The sequence below is a fragment of the Lichenostomus cassidix genome, chromosome 7 (genome assembly GCF_008360975.1).
Source record: "Lichenostomus cassidix isolate B80296 chromosome 7, HeHo_3.0, whole genome shotgun sequence".
In the NCBI taxonomy this organism is placed as follows: domain Eukaryota; kingdom Metazoa; phylum Chordata; class Aves; order Passeriformes; family Meliphagidae; genus Lichenostomus; species Lichenostomus cassidix.
The window spans coordinates 36,141,611-36,149,195 of NC_139488.1; positions in this window are offsets into that span (position 1 = coordinate 36,141,611).

Here is a 7,585-nt window from a genome sequence, read left to right on the forward strand (position 1 = left end):
GGGAAAACATCCCTGTTTTCCTCTCCCTGAAAAAGAGGGAAAATAGGCAAAATCTGGAAAATAACCCCAAATAAAGACACAAACAATTCGCCTCCTGGTAACTTAAAAACATGGAATTAAGGTTGGAAAAGGCCTTTAACATCATCAAGTCCAAGTTGCAATGCTGATAAACATTTGTGGTTGATAAGGGATGGTGGATCTCATCCCAGGGCACGGAACCATCCGGGATGAGAAGAAACAGGAATTTCCTTCCCGTGAGGAAGGACGGCGAATGCTAAACATTTCCTGCACTTCCCAGCCCTAGCAGGAATGTCATTCCCCCACAGCCAGGCAGTCTGTGGGATTTCCAGCTGCCTTTCTGCTCAGGGGGGCAGAGCCAACAGACGAAACATGGAAAATAAAGCAGTTCAGGAGAACTTCTGGAAGAGATTGAGGAGCTTTCCCATCGAATGTGGCGATGTTTTAATCCCTTGCTTGATGTTTACACAGTTTTATCTCCATTTTCCATTCTCCTGCTGCGTGTGGGGCTGGGGCTGGTTGTTATTAGAGCACAGCCCTGGGCCTGAGGCACTTCTTTAGCCACACAAAAGAGGACAAAAATCACCTTTATTTCCCACCAAGGGGAGAGGAGTTGCTGCACACAGCGGGTTTGATAAAGCAGAGGTTGTAGGAGCATCTCCTGGCTGCCTGGAGCTGCTTTTAGGGTCCCCATGTGGGGGGAAAAGTGCTGTTGAGCATTAAAAATCCTGCTGGGAAGCCCATCTCGTTTTCACTCCTCCCTGCAAAGCTCAGGCACTAAAATTACTTCGTCTTGCTTAAGGAATGGGGTGCAAAAAGCCCTGAAATTCCCTTGGCGTTTAAAAACACGGAGATAAAACACCGGGAATTATGAGCAGACAGTATGAATGGTCTGGTTAAGCAATTTATCACCTCTTTTTCCCAGCTCTTCCCTCTGTGTGCTCACATTTCCATCAGGGATGACAGGGCTGGCAGGGCAGGAGAGGATGGATCCACACAAATCTCCCTGTCCTTCCCGGCGCTGACAGATCCATCACGAGGGATGAAGGATCCTGATATCCACCTGATTTATACCCCAGCTGGAAAAATGAAAATAAGGCTCGGAGGAGTTCCTCCTGATAAATCCCAGCCTTATCAACCCAGCTCCAACAGGGTCACTCCTTTTCTCCCGGAGATTGGCAAGAGCCAAGGAGATATTTATTCCGCAGGCAAGGATATCTATGGGAATTAATGGATGAGGATTAAAGGGGAAAACTTTGGGGATGATGGAAAAGACAACATTTGGTATCTTTTTAGTGGGAAATTATGGAGAAAACACCGGCCTAAGGCAGGGAAGGAGGGGAGGGAGGGATGGGGGGAATTCTCCGACGTTTCCCTTGGCAAACCAACGGCGCTGGAATACCGAGGGGAATGACAAAAGTCAGCCAACACAAAGCTCTGGTTTCCAGGGAAACCCAACCTTGGCCTTTGGTCCCGTATTTCAGCGGGTTCCATTATCCTCCCTGGGTTTGGGATAATGAATTGGCTGTTGACGGATGCTGCTGCCTCAGAGCCTCCCCCTGCCCAAGGTTTCCGAGGTTTCCCGGGCAGGGTGGGATGTTGGGATCATGGTGTTGGAAAATATAGCAGTTTAAAAATTTTATATAACTTTAGTCAAAGGGTTCTGCTTGTCTTTACCCCAAAAAAAGGAATTTTAGGTTTCTCTCCAGCCCATTGTTCTACCAGGTGAGGTCTGATGGACTCAGCTATCAACAGGCTGGAGGAACCCAAAGCTAAAGAGCTCTCAGCAGAACATCAGCAGCCAGCAGTGGCTATCTACAAACAGCTACCCCAGAGCACCTCCAGCAGGGCTGAAGACATCTGGGCAGGAAAGGACTGAGAGGAGAATTGGAGAATGAAAAATCTAATGAACATCATTGGTGAGGAGATTCAGATCCAATGGGAACTGAATCCTGGGGGTTTGCTCAGCTCTGCACCAATGAACACTGACCCAATACATTTCTATGTATTTTGACTGCATAAAATACCTGAAAAATTGGGTAAAATGCTGTGTGATGGAATGATTCTCTGTGCACAGCCGGGCTGGGTGTAGATGAGATGATTTCTGTGGTACATCCTGGCCAGAATAACATCCTGGCCAGATAATAAACTAATGCCTTGACTCTCTGACATTAAAATGTTGTTGGAGGGTTTTTGTTTTTGTTCTTGTTTTTGTTTTTCCCGCAGTTTCGGTGACAACAGGAGGAGGACTGGGAGTCCCAAAGGCATGGATGTCCCTTTGGAGAGGCTTCTCCTGCATCCGGATCGTGGAATTTTTGGGCTCTGCCAGAATCAGTTGACCTTTTTATTTTGTTCTCTCCATAAATGAGAGAGGCTGGGAGAGCTGGGAATGTTCCCCTGGAGAAGGGAAGGATCCAGGGAGAGCTCAGAGCTCCTGCCAGGGCCTGAAGGAGCTCCAGGAGAGCTGCAGAGGGACTGGGGACAAGGGCTGGAGGGACAGGACACAGGGAATGGCTTCCCACTGCCAGAGGGCAGGGATGGATGGGAGATTGGGAATTGGGAATTCCTGGCTGTGGGGGCTGTAGGTGGACAAAGAACCCCAGGAGAGGATGGAAACACATTCCCATCCCCCAAATCCTGCTTTGCTCCCCCAGCCTCAAAAAGGCCACTCCTCCTCTAAACTTGACCACCTCCTCTACCCTTTCCCTTCCCTTTTTTCCCAAACCCCCTCTGGCAGTTTTTCCCTGAGTCACCCACCGCGTGGGCCAAGGTTTGACAAGTGACTCATCACCGCGAGTGCCGAGGGCATGAAATGTTATTTTAGAAATCAAACACCCGACACATTCCCCAAAACAAATCCCTTTAAGGTGTCTCCCAAAGTGGCTCGTAAAAGGAAAATGTTGGCAATTAAATCGCTTTACAAAAATGTCACTTTCTGCGCTGAAGGGGCTGAACTTCTTTCATCTGCTCTTGGTAAATATTGGTGGTGGATTTGGGAAATTGGAGAAGAAGTCACTGTTTCACCTCATAAATGAGCTGACAATGAAGCAATTTGCTGGAAAAGTGTTGGTTTTATTTTCCCTTTTAATTGCACGGCTTGGGATGGTTGGAATAACCCATAAAATCCCCCAAAAACCCAGATAAAATCTGGTCTGGATATGGGAACGATTGGGGTCTGTGCAATTATGGGAATCATTGAGCCCACAGTTCACTCCTCGGGCTGATCCTTTTATGCTTCCCACATGTATTTAATTTTGTGAGCCACACATTCCCATTTTCCCCCTGATTTTTGCATCCTTTTCTTCCAAACCCAGCGAAGCACGTCATCACTAAAGGGATTCTCATGTGATGGTTTCATTCTGAAACAACCCCAAGGGGACAAAGTTCAGAGCAACCCAGAACTGCTCTTGATTTACTGCAAATATGATTAAAATTTTATCTGAAGTCTTTTTTTCTGCGGTCTTTTTTTTTTTTTCTTATTTTTTGCAGCTCCGTGTTTTCATCCAGCACATAAAAGAGGTTTTTTGGGGTTGTTTTTTTTTTCCCAGCAGTTTAGCAGTGCAAAGGTGCTCGTGGAGGATTTAAATTCTCCCAAAGCTTCCCCTCGGTTGATCACAATTTTTATCATCTTAAAAGCCGAGCAGAGAAAGGCTGAGTAATAAAGGATGAGAAATGCAAAGTGCAGCATGTTGACCCTGTGGGATTGGGATGAGTTACAGCCAGCTCCTCCCTGCTGGGCATCCTGGCTTTTCCACTGGGTTTATTTGGCTTTTTAACTACTCCAAGCTCCAGGATTAAACCCTTTCCCCTCACATTTTCATCTGTCACCAGAGCAGCCAAGCTCAGTTTTTAACTCTTCTCCTTGCATCACAACTATCCTTGGAAAAGCACTGAAAAGCACCCTCGGCTTGGAAGGAATGTTTATAAACGGATGGAAGGAGCTGCTGTTTCATCTAAACCCCGCTGTAAATGTCATGTAAATAAAGGTAAAATAACAAACAGCCCTGGAAATCACTTAACGAGGGTTTCTGCAGCTCGTGGCTGCTCTTCCTGGGAATTCCAGGCTCCTTGAAATGAAACTTAACAGCAAGGAGCTTTTTATTTTCCTAATGTTTGCAGCAGCTCTGGCTGTGGATTCATCCTTCACGAGGGCCTGTGGCTTTTACATCCCTGGCATGATGATTCCCTCGTAGAAATGGTAATATCCTGGTTTTTATGGGCAATTCCAGCTGATTGAATCCTGGGTTTTAATCATTCTTCTCTCACGGAGAAGGAAATTGGTCAGACCAAGCTTGGGCGATGCTGATGATGTTCAGTTTTGGGAAAGCTGCTTCCAACACATGGAATTTCAACCCAGAGCTCTGTTTTCCACCCTGGGAAGGTGCAGTGGTGCTTGCATGGACCAGGTGATTTAATAATAATAATAATAATAATAATAATGATGATAATAACAATATCTGGCACATTTGGAATCCAGCATCTCCTAACACGGCATTCCTGAGTGCTCCAGAAAAATTAACTCCATCCCACACAGGTCCCTTGAGGGAATATTTCCATGCCAGAATTATGGACACTTAGGAAGGCTGAAAATCAACACTTGAGTTGGGTCCTGGCTGGGATAATTGGAGCCTGGCTGGTGGGAGAAGGGGAGGACAGGGATGGCAGAAAGGGAGAATCCATGAGGAAAACACAGCTGCTGTTGTGGTTCTGGGATTTTCCAAAGAAATGCATTTCCCTCTTTGCTTTTGCTTCCCTTGCACCCAATGAGCTCAGGAAAACCACATTTCCTTCCCCCCAGCCTTGGATCACGGATGTTCTGAGCTAAACTGGTGGGAATTACAGTAAATTAGGGACAAAGTCTGTAGCAGCTTTTGCGTCCTGGTGCTTCCGCAGGGAAGTTAATTTTCCCTTGGAAATGCTCATATTCCCTGGAATGATTGATCCAGGAAGGGATAAATCAAGCACAACAAGCAGTTTCCACATGGAATGGATGCTTCCAAGGCTGTTTCCAAGTGGCTACAGCACGGCAGGGCTGGAAGCTGGAGTTCCATGGAGTTGTCACCTCCAAGAATTTGGATTTCAGGGCTCAGAGATCATTCCTGCCTTGCTGGAGCTCTGGCATGGCTGACCATGGGATGACCCAGTGGGTTTGCAGATCCTAGTCTCGGCTGTGGCGTCCCATTCCTGTGCTCATGCCCTGCTGAAGGATCCTAATCATCATTCATTAATTAACCCCGGGAATTAAGCGCCGTCCAATCCCCGAGGAGCTGGAAATCCTGCTGCCAGCAAAGCTTCTTCATTTCCCCATCCTGGCAATAAGATCTTGGAAGAAACACCGTAGGAGGCTGTTTCGGGGGTGGATTCATCAGCAAAGCGCTTCCATGCTAAATAAAAAACCGGGAAGAAACATCTTCTCTCAAGGATCCAGGGAATGGGCTGTGACTCAGGAGTGCTGAATGGAAAAGCTGCTGCCATCTGGCTTCATCTCAGCACCCTGCCTGAGCCAGCCCAGCCGTGCAGGGACAACCTGCCACGGGTAGTGGTGCCAAGGCAAGGGTGGCATCACCCGGCATGGTCCTGAGCCCACGGAGAGGTGGCATCACCTGGCATGGTCCTGAGCCCACAGAGAGGTGGCATCACCCGGCATGGTCCTGAGCCCACGGAGAGGTGGCATCACCTAACAGGACACCCCACCTGCCATTTCCCCTTGGATGCAGAGTGCAGAAGGCTTGGGAAGGCTGGAAAAGCCTGGGAAGCTCAGGAAGGTGGCATTGTCCCCAGAAGTCCCTCCTTTGTCATACATCCTTTTCCTGTGGAGCCAACAGGCTGAGGTGGACTTTGCTCCCAGTTAGCCACAAAATAATCTGGGAAAATACATTCAGCATGTGCAGGAAGAGTTGGAGTTAATGAAACACGACCATGGATCCCCAAAAAATCCAATATTGGCATTTTTCTAACTTCAGTCATTTCCCAGACTTTGGATCTGGCTTCAATGAGAGCATAATTCCTTGTTTTCCTGACGAGGAGTGTGGATTTCAAAAAGCTCCCTCCACTCAGTGAATTCAAGGAGAAATGTTTTTCCTTCATATCAATCAAGCTCTTTTAAACGACTCAAGTTCATTTCACGCTCTTCTCCTTGATTTCTGCGCCTCGTGATCAGCAGGGAAAGCAAAGCTCGGGAATAAAACCGAGCTTGTTTGGCAAAAATAGAATTTGCAGAAGCCAAATGGAATTTTAAAACTGGTGGATTCTTTTGTCCTGCTTTTTGGGCAGGAATAGGCAGGAGAGGGATGAAATGGGGAGGGTTTTATCCTGCTTATCCAGGCGCCCACCTGAAATGCCACTTCCAGATATCTTGAGTGCTCTTTTCACCTCCAGAAGACAAAGCCCATCCAACATTTTGGCCAGCAGCAGGAAATGTTTCTCTCCCTGGGGAGTCTGGGCTGTGTGGTCCCAAACCTTTGGCACCTCCAGGTTCTGTTTGAAACTGATTGGATTTCTCATGGAGAAATCCAATTTCTCGTCCTGGGGTTGGATTCCAGGAGAGGCTGGAGAGAATGGAATCACGGAACCATTGAGGTTGGAAAAGACCTCCAAGACAAGCATCTTCTATCCCACATATTTCCCGAAGCACAGGTGAGGATCAAGGGACAACATTCCTTTAATCACCCCACCGGTGTCAGCCGTGGATTACAGAATATTCCCTGCATCCCTCCTACTGAGGGTCCTGGGATCTGCCTTCCAGTATAAAAATCTTTTATTCCACCTGATCCTGCCATCGGGAAGGCAGATTTGGGCGAGGAAGAAGGGGAAAAAGAAAGAAAAATATGGGGAAGAAGCTACATATAGGAATAGCCTATGGAATGATGCGGAGGGGCTGAGTGTCCGTGGTCATCCCAAAAATCTCTGCTCTGATATTGTTGCATTTTGGAGAGCCAAAGAAAACATCTCAGAATTTTGGATAAAAAGCTTCTGCTGTCTCTTCTCCATAGATTAAAGTCTGGCTCTTTTTCCCCCCCAGGAAAAGCTCATTTTGCAGACTGGAAAATAGGATGCGTTTCCCTTTTCCCGTCCTTATTTATCTGAGCACAATTCTAATTGTTCCTGTAAACCTCAACTCCCGGAGGGCCCTGAAACCAAAGAGGCTCTTTCCAATTCCAACCCAATGCTCCATTGTGTCCTTAAATCTCTTTCTTATCCACTGTTTCGGAAACCTGCCATTCTTCCCTTTGATATTCCTGCTTATTGCTCATGAAAGCAGGGAAACAAGGCTGCTCCTCTCCCTTTTTTTTTTCCTTCTCCAAGACACAAAATGAGCAGCCTCCTTCCCGGCTTTTGTTGATGATCACCGGCTGCCATCTCCGATCAAACTGCTTCCAGGAGCAACACAGCGGAAAAAATAGGAAAAGACCAGGAGAGGAGCATCCCATTCAGCACGGAGCACTCAGCACCCACGCCTCGCTGCCTGAGGAGGGAATTTTTGGGAAAATCCTCGAAAACAAAGGGAAAATGCAGGAGCTCCATGTGGTCCATGCGCTGCTCACTTCAGCAGCTCCGGGACCATCGT